The 18057-nt window shown below is 37.3% G+C and overlaps 1 protein-coding gene across 1 annotated transcript in view; it reads right to left on the bottom strand.

The window, feature by feature from the left end:
• PARP8 (poly(ADP-ribose) polymerase family member 8) overlaps positions 1-18057 on the bottom strand; it is a 215756-nt gene that overhangs the window by 137721 nt on the left and 59978 nt on the right. The gene's annotated exons all lie outside the window — the stretch shown is intronic.

The raw sequence follows: 18057 nt of genomic DNA, 5'->3' as shown, positions 1-18057 counted from the left end.
CTTAAACTCAAAAATACTTACCTTTCTTGATATTAAAATACTTAAAATATTAAAATATTAGCTTTGCTCTCTTGTTTGGAAGTATTTCTATTTCAGGTAGTTTCAGAAAGGAATGCCAACTAATTTCAGAAGGTGACTAGCCAAATGTCTCACATGGGTGACCAAAAGAAAGAAAAGAACAAATACTGTGCAGTTCTTTAAGAATTGAAATAAGTATAGGACTTGAATTTTGAAAGTGTGATTCTTATGAATACAATGGTCAGACATATAAATAGATAGACTAACAGAAAAACAGCAAAGTTAAAGTTGAGATAATCATCAGTTAAATTGCACTCAGAATATCAAAGAAGAAAAAGATCATGGAAATATTTAAAAGACTACATGAAAATATAAAAATGACATTAAAAGTTTCTCAGAACTCAAAATGAGAATCATTTTTACCATTTTTAATGAATTGATCCATAGATGCATTCACCATGCATATCATCTTTTTGTATATCAGTATAACTGCAATAGCATCAATTTATCCCCTATACCCATTGTGATATCTGAAGTTACAAGTTTCAAGGAAGCTTCTTCACTGTGTGCTGTCATTTAATAGAAAACAGGATAATAGCTGTTTCAGTTTGCTACAGCTGCCAGAAATGCAATATACCAAAAATGGATTGGCTTTTACAACAGGGGTTTATGAGTTCCCAAATTTACATTTCCAAGGCCATGACAATGTCCATATTATGGAATCGAGAGGTAGGTACCTTCTCCGAAGAAAAGGCCAATGACAGAACACCTCTATCAGTTGGGAAGGCATGTGGCTGGCATCTGCTGGTCCTTTGTTCCTGGGTTTTGTTGCTTTCAGCTTCTGATTCCAGTGGCTTTCTCCTTAAGCAACTGTGGGTTCTCACTCAGCTTTTCCTGGGGCAAACTGTGAGCATCATCTTTTAGCATGTCCAAATGTCTGGGTCTGTGTTGGCACTGAGTTCTGTGTCACCTCTAAGATCTCTGAGGGACTCCAGTAAATTAATTAAGACCCACCCTGAATGGGTGTGGTCACATCTCCATGGAAATAATCTAATCAAAAGATCCCACCCACAACTGCACCCACCAGATTGGATTAAAATAACATGGCTTTTCTGGGATACATAATAGATTAAAATCAGCACAATGGCTTAGAAATAGTCCTGAGAATTTCAGAGTAGAAATAGTTAAGCCTTAATTTACTTCCACCTAAAAAAATGTCACAGAACTAACAGATGCTGGCAACACTTGTGTCCATACAGCTATGGCCGAAGCCCTTCCTTCTCAAAGATGCACCATCCTAACATATTCCAACAGTCATAACCATGACTCTGGAGAAGCAATTCAAAGTTATTATCTCATTATGACTAAAAATACTACAAAACAAGAGAACTTTTAAAGCACACTGTGGCAGTTTGAATATACTGTGTCCCCCAAACGCCATTATCTTTGATGTAATCTTGTGTGGGCAGACGTTATCAGTGTTGATTAGATTGTAATTCTTTGAGTGTTTCTGTGGAGATGCGCCCCACCCAACTGTGGGTGATGACTCTAATTGGATAATTTCCATGGAGTGTTGGCCTGCTGATTGGGTGGGCCTTGATCAGTGGAGCCATATAAATGAGCTGAAGGGAAGAGGGAACTCAGTGCAGCTTTGAGTGATGTTTTGAAGAGGAGCTACAGCCAAGAGGGACACTTTGAAAAAAGCACAGGAGCTGCAGATGAGAAAGCAGACTCTTGCTCCAGAGAAGCTGAGAGAGGACAAATATCCCAAGTGCAACTAAGAGTGACATTTTTGAGGAACTGCAGCCTAGAAAGGAATGTCCTGGGAGAAAGCCACTTTGAAACCAGAACTTTGGAGCAGACGCCAGTCACATGCCCTCCTAGCTAACAGAGGTTTTCTGGACACCACTGGCCATCCTCCAGTGAAGGTACCCGATTGCTGATGTGTTACCTTGGACACTTTATGGTCTTAAGACTGTTAACTGTGTAACCAAATAAGCCCCCCTTTTATAAAAGCCAATCCATTTCTGGTGTTTTGCATTCTGGAAGCATTAGCAAACCAGAACACACACATGAGTGGTTTTATAAATATAACAGATAATGAGCCATTGATAGAAATGATATTCACATTCAGAGTAAAAAGAAGTATTAAGAAACTGAGTTCAATAATTAGTTGTCACAGTCATCAATAGTTGGAACTCATTCATTCATTCACAGAGCCTCCTTGTGCCAACACAGTTGATAAATAAAATTTGGGTCCCTGAACTCAGAAAGTTTCTAATCCAGGAGGGGAAGAACAATTAAAATATTACACACATAAATGAAAATTGTAGTTGAGATAAATGCTCTGAAGAAAGATTACACCACAAATTGGAGCATAAAACAAGGATACATGACCTGCCAAACAGTGCACGAAAACAAAGTTTCCCTGAGAAAGTGATGATGGAGAAGAAAGTTGTAGATAAGTAGAAGAGTCAAAAGGTGGAAACCACCCAAAAGTCCATTAAAGATGAAGGGGTAAACAAAATGTGGTATATATACATACAATGGAAAATTCTCCAGCCATAGAAAAAGAATGAAGCTCTGATAGATGCTGAAGACATCAGGTTGAGTGAAAAAAACCAGACACAAAGGAACAAATATTGTATGATCTCACTTATTTGAAATAACTAGAATATGCAAACTCATAGAAGCAGACAGTTGATCACAGGTCACCAAGAGTGGGGGGTGGAGAAGGGGAATGAGGAGTTATTGTCTATTGGATGCAGAGTTTCTGTTTCAGGCGATGGAAAAGTTTTGGTTGTGGATGGCGGTGATGGTAGCCCAACATTGTAACTATAATTAACACCACTGAATTGAATACTTTAAGTGGTTAAGATGGGAGATTTTATGTTGTATGTATGTTTTCAATAGAAATTAAAACAAAAAGTTTTAAAGGATAGGAAAAGAAATTTAAATGTATCACTCTTGTTTTTCAAGAATTTCATTTTGTTAGCCTTACAGCTTCCAAATTAAATGTAGAATCCAAACTTCCTCATGGGCAGAAAATGTATTTTATACCTTTTATGTTTCTGTAGCCCTTGGAATAGTGGAAAGTGCAAAAAATAATGGGCCGTTAACACATTTTGTTGAAATGAACTGAAAACAAGCCTACAAATAATGTAGATTACTGGAAGCGTTTTACTTTTTAGAGATATATTCCACATCTACCCTTGCCAAAAGTTTGATCAAAGCACTCAACACAGTATTTAAACAAAGAGAACATGAAAAGAGGGATAAAACTTAAGTGGATCAGTGTTCAGCCTTTCAAACAGAAGCCAAACTCTGGTGAGAAGCAGAGCAGTACACCAAGGCACTGGGCAAATTCCAACAACAGAAGGGCGTATTGGCAGGAAAGAGCCAGGTCTGACTCACAACGTGTCTAAATGTGCCTGCAGCTCTTTGTAAAAGGATCTCAAATGTTCATTTAAAAAATGGGGGGCGAAGGGGAGACCTCATAAAACATTATGCCAATAGGCAGGAAACTAACTAAAAATTATTACCAAAAATGACTACCAGAGATGCCCTGTCGCTCACCATCCATAACTAGAAATAGAATTGCCCGTTATTTTCACAAGCTTGTTCAAAGACCCTGAGAAATCCCAGAAGAGGGTTCTGATTTATGACTACAAATACCATCCTCACCATATGGCATGGGATTACCTTGTCCTTTGCTGAGAGAGTAGTTTCTAATGACATACTTTTTCAGTTATTTCTACGAGAAGAAAGAATATAGGAAACAGGGACATATTATTCTAAGATGTGAATTCCTTCTCCAGCGTTATCTCCACTCCTTCCCTCCAAACAAGGAGTCTTCCTGTTTGGGACCCAAGCAGAGGGGCCTGACTGCCCTTTGGCAGTGGTCTGCAGTGTAAGGACAGAGATGACACACAGTGACAAGCTCTGGGCTATGCCTTTTGTACTTGCATAGGATGAGCCTGCACAATTCCTGGTGGTTCTCAGACAATATTCAGGGACCAGCAAGCCTGCACAAGGCCAGTGTGTGAAACTGCTCCCTTAATGGGTTTTCTTGCACTGAGGAGAGAGAACTTTCTCAACCATCACTGTGCCCAGCCAACCTGATTAAATGGAGCTTTGTTCCCCATGGTTGTTTAATTGAGACATCACTGGTAGTACACAGTATGTGTTACAGTGTTTAGTGATGCTAATCAACGTGGCTAAACAAGAAAAAAGCAGCTTCCCCTTTCAGAGCTTGAGGTGAAAATCCGAGTTATTCATATCAATAAAAACTTATTTGTAAAACAGGAAAAGAAATAAAGCTTGGAAGTTGGCTAACGAACAAATTACATATACTTCCTTCATTCATTTAACCCGTTTTTATTGAATACCTATTAAGTACCATGCACTTAAGTCATTTAATAAGACACTTTAAATTCACTATTATTTTACAGTTGAGAAAAAAACAGAGACTTCCAAGTTTAGAAACACTCCCCAAGTCACAGTACTACTAAGAGAAAGGGAAACTTCGAACCAACTCTGTCTGACACACAGCTAAGTAGAAGAATTAAAAAATAAAAAGTTGGGTGGAAGACAACTTGAAGCAACAAGACAGAGCTGTAGAATAACCACATATAAAATAATCAAATTGGCATCTTTATAAAAAGAGGCATGGAAACACAATAGGAGTAGATGGTATCACATAAACAGCTCAAGTTTTAAGGGATGCCTCTGTAGTCATGATTTGAAGGAAATCTTTCATATACACTCAAAATGAGAAAAACTAACTTTATATTCTATCTAAGCAGTATTGCTTACAAACTGATAATGCCAAAATTAGCAGTGCTGTTTTGAAATACAAAAACCAACAAGTAGAACACGCCTATATTATGGGAAGAATGGTTAAAACCTAGTAGATCTCTTACTGCTACTGCATTTTTAACTAAACTGTAGACACTTGTCTTTTCACCAGGGTCATATATTATACAAACAATGGAAAATATCTTCCATGGAAAAAAGCAATTGGTTAATTAACAATTTAATTTTTAATTTATGTTATTTAGTCCACTAATTTTGCTTTAATTGGCAGCCACTACTAACAATAGATAAAATTATGTTTGAATTTCATAGATATGCCTTGATGCATTAATGTTAGGGAGTAAATTTTAGCCAATACTTTTCCAGATAAACACTAATGATTCACATACAAGATTTTAATTGAAGCTATGTATAAATATCTTGTTCAAAATGTAAATATATGAGTAATTCATTAATTGCTTTTTCTTACTTCAGATATTAGCCAATATACACACATACACAATACATACACATAAAAAATAATTAAATTTATTTAACTGGTATTGAACTACTACCTCAATCACAAAAGTTCAAAGACATTTTAACTACGATAAAAATGAAAATCTTAATATCATATTTGTGCCAGTTTGAATGTATTGTGTCCCCCAAATGCCATTATCTTTGTGGTCTTGTATGGGGCAGAAGTTTTTGGTGCTGGTTGGATTTGCTTGGAGTGTGCCCCACCCAGCTGTCGGTGATAATTTTGATGAGATGTTCCCATGGAGGCTTGGCCCCACCCATTCGGGGTGAGCCTTGATCAGTGGAGCTATATAAATGAGCTGACTCAAAGAGGAAAGAGAGTGCAGCTGGGAGTGATGTTTTGAAGAGGAGCAAGCTTGCTAGAGAGGAACGTCCTGGGAGAAAGCCGTTTTGAGGCCGGAGCTTTGGAGCAGATGCCAGCTGCCTTCCTAGCTAACAGAGGTTTTCCGGAGGCCATTGGCCATCCTCCGGTGAGGGTACCCGATTGCTGATGTGTTACCTTGGATGCTTTGTGGCCTTAAGACTGTAATTGTGTAGTGAAATAAACCCCCGTTTTATAAAAGCCTATTTTGCATTCTGCAGCATTAGCAAACTAGGACAGATTTTGGTACCAGAGAAGTGGGGTGTTTTTGCTGCTGAGTTTGCAAATACCAAACATGTTGGAATGGCTTTTTAAATGGATAATGGGGAGTTTCTGGAAGACTTGTGAGGAGCTTGATAGAAAAGGCCAAAACTGCTTTAGAGAGACTGTTTGTGGAAATATGGACTCTAAAGATACTTCTGACGAGGCCTTGAACAGAGATGATGAATGTGTTGTTGTGAATTGGAAGAAAAGCAATCCTTGTTATAAAGTGGCAGAGAATTTGGCAAAATTGAGTCCTGGTGTCAGATGGAAGGAAGAATCTGGAAGCAACAACCTGGAATACTTAGCTGAGGAGATCTCCAGACTACATGTGGAGGAGGTATCCTGGCTTCTCCTTGCAGCTTATAGTAAAATGCGAGTGGAGAGAGATAAACTTAGAACTGAACTCTTGGGTTCAAAGAAACCAGAAGCTGATGGCTTGCAAAATTACAGGCTTCCAGGGGGTGGAATCCCAGAAGCCACAGCCCAACATGAGGATGTAACCAAACATGGAACCCAGCCGCCATTTCAGTACAAGCCAAGATCGGAGATGGAATTATCCAGAAAGGATTTGTGGAAACTCCTGTTGTCTGATGGCTTTGACCCCTGCATGCTTCATGTGAAGCCAACAGAATTTTTGCAAGATCTTTACAGACAGAGCCGCTGCCAGTTGGGACTGGAGGAGAGAGACAAAGAACAAACTAAAGGAAAAATCTCTTCAAAGACAGAGCCATGGAGATTGAGGTCTGGAGTCAGGAGGTCTCGGGCTGGGAGAGCAGAGCAGCCCACATGCATGGAAAGGGTGAGTTTGCCCCAGAGGTCGAGGGTGGGCATTCCACCTCGATGCTCTGGAAGAGTTTTGCCACCTCAGGTCCCAAAGAGGTTGGAGCACATTCCCAGAGAACTGGGGAGAGCCTGGCTGCCACCACACTGTTCTGAAGGGGTTGAGCGTATGTCCCGGAGATGGAAGGGAATCCAGGAGCTGCCCCGATGTTTGAGGAGGGTGGGGCCGAGAAGGTGGCCTCCCCAATGTGTGGGTATGTTGGAGCACTCACCTAAGTGTTTGGAGAGGAAAGGGCTGCCGAAAAGGCCCTTAGGAAGGGTTAGACTCCCGCTCTCTCAAGCCCCAAGGATGCAACGTCGTTCTGTAAATGACTCTCAGACTTTGAAATCTAATGGAGTTTGTCCTGCAGGTTTTAGGAACTGTTTTGGTCCTGTTAACCCTGTTTTCCTTACTCTTTCTCCTTATGGCAATGGAAATGTTTATCCTATGAATGTCCCTCCTTTGTATATTGGAAGCATATAACTTGTTCTAAGTCCACAGATCCGAGCTAAAGGAAAAGTATGCCTTAGGACTGACCACTCCTATATTTGATTTTGATGGGATTCTGTACTTAACTTTTGTTACTGAAATGGTTTAAGTTTTTGTGATATTGTGATGAAATGAATGTATTTTGTATTTGGAAAGATAATGTCATTTTGGGGTCCAGGGGGTGGAATGTGCCAGTTTGAATGTATTGTGTCCCCCAAATGCCATTATCTTTGTGGTCTTGTGTGGGGCAGAAGTTTTTGGTGCTGGTTGGATTTGCTTGGAGTGTGCCCCACCCAGCTGTGGGAGATGATTCTGATGAGATGTTCCCATGGAGGCTTGGCCCCACCCATTTGGGGTGGGCCTTGATCAGTGGAGCTATATAAATGAGCTGACTCAAAGAGGAAAGAGAGTGCAGCTGGGAGTGATGTTTTGAAGAGGAGCAAGCTTGCTAGAGAGGAACGTCCTGGGAGAAAGCCGTTTTGAGGCCGGAGCTTTGGAGCAGATGCCAGCTGCCTTCCTAGCTAACAGAGGTTTTCCGGAGGCCATTGGCCATCCTCCGGTGAGGGTACCCGATTGCTGACGTGTTACCTTGGATGCTTTGTGGCCTTAAGACTGTAATTGTGTAGTGAAATAAACCCCCGTTTTATAAAAGCCTATCCATCTCTGGTATTTTGCATTCTGCAGCATTAGCAAACTAGGACAATATTACAGCAAAAATTGTAATACTTTTATGAAAAAATTAAAAACTAGGTAACATATAATTAAAATATTTTCCATTACTAAAAGGATAAATTGTATACAGATGGGTAGAACAGGAGAGAATTATCTTATGTTTCACCATCTGTCACAAACAGCCATTTCTGACTGACACAATTGTGATTCTTATTCATCTACATATAATTCATCAATTTCAATCCATGTAGCTGCAAATTCATTTCTGAATTAATCAAATTCTCTTTCAGTAAAGAATAAGCGAACTGATTTTTTTTTTCTTTGCCATCCTGGCACATACACTGTGTCATTTTAAAAGGCAATAACACAACATGTTTGATTAGCTATAATTCATCTTAAATGCATCTACTGAAAATTTAGCAATCTGCATGCTTGATGTGATATGTAAAAGTAAAGAATCAATTTTCACACATACAATATAATTTCATGGAGCTATATTTGTTTGTTCATTCCAAAAGCATAAAAGAAAGGCATGCAATCTGAATAGGCAATCATATTTTCAAGAATTTCTACAGTTGGTCCTGACGAATATTTATGGGCATGTCACTGCATAGATGGACGTTGGCCCAAAGAGAATAATTTCCCCTGGGTGATTTCAAATTCTCTATTTAAAATTTAAAAGTGAAACTAAATTTCTCATAAATAAATTTGAGAAAATATTTCAGTTCTCAAGGATTTAAAACTTTGACTAAAAAAGTAGAAAACATAACCCGCCCTCCCCCCTTTCTCCTAAAAGAAACCTTTTTAAAATATAAAAGAAATAGAAGTTAAACATGTTTGGGGAAATCAGAAAGTATTTCTTACTGATGTGTATATTTTCTTATGTTTTCTTTTTTCCTTATTTATTTTTCTTTGTTGTTTTTATTGATGCCTTCTTCAAGAACTTACTCTGTCCTCTGAAGTTGAATTACAGTCCACCAAGGACAAAGACTACCTGTAGCCAAAAATCATAAATTCAATGAATCATGCTATCATAGAACTTTAAAGGACTTTCTAACACTTCATTTTGTAGGTATGAATGGACAAGAAAGCAATGAGAGGTTAAGATTTTCTTTTGTCAAATAGTAAGAAAGTGACAGAACTAGTATAAGAATCTAGTATTAATTCAGAGCCAGAAATACCGTCATGAAATTAAATATGAATCAACCAAGAGCCAACGAGCCCTTCTTTGAGAGAAGAAAAGCAGCTGGCCTTTGATATCCAAATAATCATATAACTATTGTAATTATCATGATCATTTTCTTCTTCTTCAAAGGTTTGAGAAGACAACTGTTTTGATCTAGGAACTGAGAGAGAACAATCTATTCTTAGTATGGAATTAAATACTTGGGCAAGAGTGCAAGATGGTGAAATTTAATGCCCTTAGACTGTTTCCTAACTCAGGATTTCACCCCAGGACTGTAAAGTGAAATTTTAAAACATCAGACTTTGAAATCCTTCAAGTCTAAAACAAGCATTTGAATAATCAAATGACAACATTTTTTAAAAATATTATCCAGTAAAGGCATCCAAGAGTTGATTCTAAAGGGAAAGGAACTTTTGGCTTTTATCAATATTTGCATGTAAAGAAAAAGCTATAACCATATAGCTTTAACATTCATCAAGTGAAAAGGCTGGGCAAGAATTAATAACTCTTATCTCTAATCGGTAAATTATTTCAAATGACATCTGATAACTCTTGACTGCTGCCTAACTACATTACAGATAATTCCAGTAAACTGGCTCTAAAACAATGCAATTACTGAGGTTAATTATCTCCTGCAAAAATATTCATGATTTAGAGGAAATTGAAATGCCTTCTACATGCTGGGCTGCCCCCAAACATTCGTGCATGATCAGACCTAACTGCCAGGGAGGATGGGAAATGTGGTCTAGCTGTGTGTCCAGGGGAAAGGGATTTGGTGAACACACTGAAGTTTGTATCACATCTTTCAGCATATTAATAATACATTTGGCTTGTTGTAAAATTTAATTATTTTGAAAACTCTTTCACAAATTATAGGACTTTTGTATACTGAGGCAGTTACATTCACAAGAAATTGATGGCACAGAAATGTAAGTATCCGTACTTTTAAAGCGATGTCACTAAATCCACACACTCTTTCACAAATAAAACTGTTTAGTCCAGCTGCCCCTCATCCTTCATCCTGCAAATATTTCACTGAAATATTCACTAAGAAAACTATAGCATATTTTAATCAGACACAAAGAAAAAGGGAATAGCTTGAACATGAAAAATAAAATCTGATTCATCTACTTAATCACACTTCTTAATACTATTGCCAAGGCTACAAAATTTTTTAGAGTATGAATAAATAGGCAGAGAACATAAAAAAGAACAGAGTATCTTATAAGAATTGCCTGGAAATAGAAACAACAGAAAAATCAGAATACAGTTTTAGCAGGGTTTTCTTTACTATCATTAGATTTGGAATAAAAAGGCATTATGAATGTACAACTATGTAACGGTACTGTAAACAATCGAAAGTACAATTTGTTTTGTATGACTGCGTGGTATGTGAATATATCTCAATAAAATGATGATTAAAAAAAAAAAAAAAAAAAAAGAATACATAGATCATGAGGTCAAACAAGAGCCATAAGAAACTGTGAACATACCTGTTATAAGGAAACAGAAAATATTAGGCTGAGAAAAGATACAGAGTAGAAGGTGACCAAGTCAGCCAGGTAACCTGAGAAAAAGAGGTAGACACAGAGAGAAGCTAAAGCACAAAGAGTAGCTGACTTGGAAAAATGGCAGAGCATTAGAGTGAACTCATGAAGTCCTGCTGTTGAGTTCTAGAGAGCTACCTTAGATCCAGAACCTCTTTCTGGCTCCAGCCCAACAGGCCTAGCTGGAGTCTAGCTCCTTTAGCTGGATTTCTATGGAACTCCCTTCTCCTCTCTTTTTGCTACATGGTTTCAATTAGACCCTGTAGCCAGAATGAGAATGTGTTCCCAGGAACTGAAATAGCCTAACACAACCATGAATACAACTATGCAGAAATTCCCTTTGCATATGGACAGGAACTAGAGGGATCTGATTTTTCAGAAAAGGTAGTTTTTGGGTGATCGTTCTTTTGGGGAATTCATTATTGCTGCTCTAATATTGTTTTTGCATTAAATAAAAATTATGTTTGAAAAAAAAAAAAAAAAAAAAGGCATTATTTCTTACAAACCAACACGAACTTTTCTTCACTAATGAGAAAACATTTCCACTAATTTACTCACCCTTTCTTAGACAAAAAACATGTGTTCAAAAAACATGCTAACAAGTTATAGGAAGACAGGTTCAGCCACAGAATATTATCAATCTCATTCCAATATCAGTACAGGCTTTTTCATCTGAACTAGTATCAGCCACAGATGATGGAGGGCACAGATCAATACAGCTGGTTAGTTGAGAAGTCACAGGTATATGATTCAAATAGAGTTGAAAAGTAAGAGTCCTGAAGTGTTCTTTGGCTATTTAGCAATTGTTTGAATTCTTTCTTAAAATAATAGCTGCTTTCTTTGGTAACACCCATGAAGGTGGATTTTTAAATGTTTTGTATTTTGACCCCTTTGTACAGTGATGGAGTAATCTGTATTGCTCCATGTAAATTATAAAATGAGAATAGAAGGGGTACAAGTTTGAGTAGAATCCACCTTTTCATAGTTTTACTTTTTAAGTTATATTCAGAATATATTGATAGAATCAACTGATCACAAACTTTTTTTCTGGATTTTTTTGTGGTCATGTTTTGTTCAGTTAAATAAGTTTTACAAAGGGTGTTTTTCTGTCCTAAAAACTATGCTTAAAACCCACCCTACTGTTCTACTTGTTATGTGTCTATACATATAATAAATTCATTTCAAGGTATGAGCCAGTGGATATTATTGGTGCTTTCTGAAGTCAAGGTTGACTATTCAGGAAGGTCTTGTTAAACATTATGTTCATCTACAATAGGGGAAATATATATACATATAATTTTAATATTGCAAACATTTGTACTGAATAATCTGCTTCCTCCCTTCCCCGCAAGCAAAACTGGTGAACACCTGATGAAAATGTAGAATTCAAAGTTCTAACGGAACTTTTTGAAGAGAAGTTGTGGCGTATGTGGAGTTTACATGGGCCTCTTGATGGAAAGAAGTTAATCTGTTTAGTATTTGTGCATTTTACTGAAACAGAAGCTTATAGTTTTATATCTGCTATTGTGATGCCAGTGCCAATGCCAGTGTTTTACGTGAAAAAAAATGACCACTTTACTTTGTGCTGTGTACACAAGATTTCTGGAAAAGTAAAGAAAAACCCTTTTTATGGCTCACATAGCTTAAGTAGCTGTCATTCAAATGTGTGCTCACGGATGAGCTGCTTATGTTTTATTCTAAATAAATTGTTTCTTTTGAGGGAAAAAAAAAAAGTCATAGGTGCTTGACTTTGGGAATTAAGAAAAAAACTAGGGGTGGGAGAAAGTCAATGTATTGAAAGTGAATTGAATTCTCTCTCAAGCATGTCAGTTCTATACTCTAAGGGAAGTATCTGAATGCATGCACTATAACAAAAGCCACAATTAGCTTAATACTTCCTAAACATATGACCAATTTTCATATTCCAGTCAATCATATCAGAGTATGATTGTGTTACAAAAGCTAACTCCACCCCTGATACAAAACCTTAGTAAGTCTGGCAACCAATGGTATTTTCTGAAACAGAGAAGCTACGCACTACTGCTGCAACCTCCTGTCAAAAACTAAACTAACTGAGGCAGACATCTCTTAAATGGTCAGATGCTGTCAATGGAGAGTTTCACACACTGGTATGAGAGAACCAGAAATGTTAAGAACCTTTTATCCCAAACCAAAAATATTTTATACACACTCCATGTGGAAGGTAAAAAACCAATCGTTTTTACCTCAGGCAAATGAGTTTAATTAGATTATTAAATTGCTCTTCTCCCCAAGAGCAGCAGAGGACATAGGAGAAAACATTTTATCAAAGTGAGGAAAAAGATGTCATGTATGGCTGTGCAAACTGCACTGTACAAGGGCTCCAGGCTGAAGGTTCCTGAGGAAACTGTATCCAGCCTGATGAGTACCCAGCAAGCCTTGCAACCTAGCAGAGGTTGGCCTGGAGGAATGGATACCATTATCTTATTCTCATAAAGAATCCATGTCAAGTAGCTGTGGTAAAAGGAAGAGAGAGAGGAAAGATGCTCTCAACAACATGGTGTATTTCAAGGAAACGCAGATCCATGTGGCATGAGGTGTTGGATGGCACAGCATATGTATCATCCTCCTTGACCCTAATATTTATTCGTACCTTTTACCATAGAAACACAACGTTTAGCTTGGAAAATGGCTTCCCTAAATAAAGAAGATATTTCACAGCCTCCCATGCACTGGGGTATTATGATATTACCAAGTGCTGTTCAATGTGGTACAAGCAAAAGTATCCTGGGGTAGCTTCTTGGATCCTCCTTTAAGAGGCAGCTGGCAGATGCCCTTTTGCCCTTCTTCCTCCATTCTTCCTTCCTGGGATACCACCTTGGAACACAAGGGGTGAGAGCTGGAAGGACCTGGGCCCTGAAAAACCTGGTGAGAGGGGAAAAACTTCTCATTTAAGCCAATGTTATTACGGGCTTTATGGTTAATTACAGTCAAATTGCTATGTGAATACCCCAGAGCTTGAGGAGCTGAAAGGAGAAGGCTTAAAAGGAGACAAGAGGGGCCCAAATCTCCCAGCTTCCCAGGACATATGGTCTAGGTCCCCACTGACTACAAACTGCTACAAGTTAGACCTTGCCGGTGTTAAATGAAATGTTATACCCAATAAGCAATGCAAAGTACACATTCTCGAGCAACATAGGAAAGATTTCTTCAGTGTATTACTTCTGAAAGGTTCCCCACTAATAATGATTCATATATTCCTGTTGGTAGAATTCATAACAAAGAGAGTAATATATCAGATATTTTCAAATACTTTTGCCTCAGAAGCTTATGGTTTCTGACAGTTATACCTAAAAAGACACTATACATTCTATTAAGTCTCTTAGAAGTTCAGTTACTTGCATGATCCGGATCTAGAGTAGACTTTGACTTTTCATGATGAAAATCATTTCTGAAAATGCATTGTATAATTGTGTTTCGAAGGAATATTCTTTCTCCGGGAAAGCACTGAAATATTATTTCTTTTTAGAATTTCCCTCCTTATTCTTTAACTACTAAATTTCTATGAGAATAAAATTGAAATTTCTTAAAATGCCCTACAGGATCTTCCCCCTGCCTACCTTGCCTTGTTCACTGCTGTTAACCCTACACCAGAAAAGCTGTTGATATGTTGATACATATGTATGTAATCAATATTTGTTGAGTGAATTAATGAATGGAAGAAACATTACAAACAACATACTAAACTTACAGCCTTTATTCAAACACAGGTTACATTCACTTATGGCAAGAAACTAAGAATTTTACCAAATTCCCTTAATTTAAGAATCGTAGTTATACAAGCATTAGCTCATTTAATCATCAAACCCTTTGGGGGACAAGCAAAAAAATGATATTCATTGCACTGATACAGCAATTAATTAGAACTACCCTAAATCACATAATTATTGTCTCCCTTGTAAAGCTCTGTACCACATCATCAAGTCATCTCCCTTATAATTTAACTGAGATCTAATTTAACAAATATCAATTTTTTTTCTTTCCTCACAAAATCTTTCAGATTAGCAGTTCTTGGTCACCATGTGGCAATACGCTGATCTAATATGATCACTTTGAAACAAAGCAAATTTTTGGAAAGACATAAAGCATAATAAATTCAGGATTCTTGCTACAATGTCAGTTTTATTCATCCAATGAATGGGAGTTTTATAAGTGGGAGTTGAAGAGGAAAGAAATAACAGTTAGAAAGCTGGGAACTAAAAACTTAAAATAAGTGACCAAAAAACTGTTCATTTTTAATCAGTTATGGATGAATAAGGTAGAAGGCAAGAACAGATGAAAAAAGTGTGAATTACTCTTGTATCTTGTACAAAAAAAAATAAAAAGATGCTCTGGACATATCTATTAAAAGGCCTAATAGTTACAATTTCCAATGATATACAGGCATGGGAATTCATCAACATAAGTTAAGAGGTAAAAATACTGTTTATTATAATTAAAACACTAAAGCTTTTTATGTATTCTTAATAAATATTTACTTGTTCCCCATGCTATTATTACATGTGATGTGGAGGTCTGAAAAATAACTCTTTAAAAAATGCGAGATTTTGATTTTAATTAATCATATTCAGTTTTTTATTTATTAAATTACCACTTTTGATGACCTTTATTTAGTGTAATCATAAGTTTTTATAAAAGTTCTTTATGAATACCATGGCACTGGTACACATATTCCCCCCTCCCCCCCAACAATAAAAGTTATTTTCGCAATTTTCTTTCTCTCCCCAAATACAGGGAAGGAGTTCATGAATATACATGAGTAAATGCATAGAAAATTCAGGAATGTATAAGTGAATTCATAAAAATTTGTACAAAATACAAAATTTATCCATTCTGTGTAATTTGCTACAGTAAGCATGAGCACTTTGCCCCCTACACAATGTTCTACCAGTAAGATCATATTGAAAGGCTACCAAAGAAACAGAGTGATAATTGTGGATGCTTTCATGAAGACCAAGTAAGACATTTTCTTACTGTAGTATTTTTTGCTGAATACATGCTACTGTTTGCAGTCTTTTGAGGGTAGCAAAGTGAGAAGAGACACTCCCACAGGTCAAAACTTAATATGTTGCTCCAGTTAAGCATGGCTGATTGACCACTGATTTCCTTTTCTTGATGAACTGTTACTAAAAATGAGAGGAATGAGAGGAAAAAAACATAAATTCACAAGAGCAAGAGGAATCACAAAGGAGTCAGTGGAAAAGATTTTTGTTAACAAGGAAGGAGCTAGAAAAGTGTTAAGTGATCTAGCTGAATGGAAAGTGGTAGTGGGCTTCCATAAAGAACAAGATTTCAAGGAAAAGAGAGGCAAATTGCCCCTGAAAACTCTGGAAAGGCTCAGGGCTTGCAGACAGAGTAAGCTCTGTGAGGGAGGCTGAACTCTAGGGGCTAGTTAAAAGGCTATACACAAAATTGCAAGACCCTGGTTCCCTTCCTGGGGATGTACTTCCACCATGAGGTCCAGCAATCCAAAAACCCTATTCACATTACCAGTTTCCAATAATCTGGACAGTAACAAACTCCCAGAGCTCATTTCCTCATCTGTAAAATGGAAATAATGCCTATCATATTGCTGCCGTAACAACCAACTACAAATGGTGGCTTAAAACAACAAAAGTTTTATCTTAGTGGAGGGCAGAATTCCAAGACAGATTTCACTGGGCCAAAATCAAGGGTTCAGCAGGACCATCCTCCTTTCAGAAGCACTAGAGGAGAATCAGTTTCCTTGCATTTCCAGTTTCTAGAGACCTCCTGCATTCTTGGCTCATGGCCCCTTCCTCCATCTTCATAGCCACCAGTACAGCATCTTCTGCTCTCTCTCTGATTCTAACTCTCTGCTCATGGGGTCTGTGTTAGTTTGGATATATTATGTCTCCCCAATAGCCATATTCTTTAATGCAATCTTGTGGGGGCAGATGTATTAGTGTTGATTAGGTTGGAATCTTTTGACTGTTTCCATGGAGTGACTGAATCAACTGTGGGCAAACATTTACTTAAATTATTTCCATGGAGATATGGACCCCACCCATTAAGGATTGGTCTTGATTTAGTCACTGGAGTCCTATAAAATTGCTCACAAACAGAAGATCAGAGCACCGGAGAGAGACATTTTGGAGAAAGCCATTTTGAAACCAGAATCCCAGAGCAAAGAATCAACAGACACCAGCCACGTGCCTTCCCAGCTAACAGAGGTTTTCCGGATGCCACTATCATTCTTCAGAGAAGTTATATTCATGTTGATGCCTTAATTTGGACATTTTCATGGACTTCAGACTGTAAATTTGTAATGTAATAAACCCCCTTTATAAAAGCCAATCCATTTCCAGTATTTTGCATAATGGCAGCTCTAGCAAACCAGAACAGGATCATATCTCCTTCTCATCTGACTCTGACCCTCTGCCTCCCTCTTATAAGGACCCCTGATTACACTGGGCTCACCCAATCCAGGATAAGATCCCATCTCAAGATTTTAACTTAAACACATTTAAAAATTCCCTTCTTCCATGAAAGAAAACATATTCACAGGTTCTGAGTATTAGGATGCAGACATTTTTGCTGCCATTATTCCATCTGTCACGCTATCTTACCAGATTAATGAAAAGATTAGATGGAATTATTCAAATAATAATCATAGCTAATATTTTTTTAGTGCTCAATATATGCCAAGCTTTCTTCTAAGCCTTTACAAAATTAACTCACTGGAGCCTCAGAGCAACCCTAAAACGTACAGACTCCTATCATCCCCATTTTACGGATGAGAAAATTACTTCACAATTAGCATTCTTAACATCACACAGTAAGTATCTGACAAAAGTGGGACTAAAATTCAAGCAGTCCAATTCCTATCCTCATTCTCTTAACCATCATAGTAAAGACTCAGTGATTTTAGTTGTTGTTATCACATAGAGTTTATTACATGAATTGCACATCAAGAACATAAATTATGAAAAAGCTCATAGCATGACGAAGATTAAGCCCAATATTAGTATTTGAGTTTTAATCAAAATAGCTTATTTCTTTCCACTTTTCTACTTTAAATATTCCTTATACCAATATGCCTTTCTTTATCTTCTCCCCATTAGATCTGTATTGGGTTCCTATCCTATATGCTCCCACGATTCCCTGTATTTATCTGACCTGTCACTTATAATAATATACTGTAATGTATGCTTCTGTCTTTTTCTTGCCCTCTGAGTACCTGTTACCATTTTGTACACTTCCCACAAAAAAATATTGCCTGATGTTAACATTTAATTAGCAGAGAACTGAATAAGTTTAAATGTTCCTGTTTATTTTGCTCCTGCAATCAACAATACAGTAATCAAAG

The sequence above is a fragment of the Choloepus didactylus genome, chromosome 11, assembly GCF_015220235.1.
Source record: "Choloepus didactylus isolate mChoDid1 chromosome 11, mChoDid1.pri, whole genome shotgun sequence".
In the NCBI taxonomy this organism is placed as follows: domain Eukaryota; kingdom Metazoa; phylum Chordata; class Mammalia; order Pilosa; family Megalonychidae; genus Choloepus; species Choloepus didactylus.
Note: the sequence above shows the minus strand (reverse complement) of the source record. Positions and strands in the feature narration are given on the sequence as shown.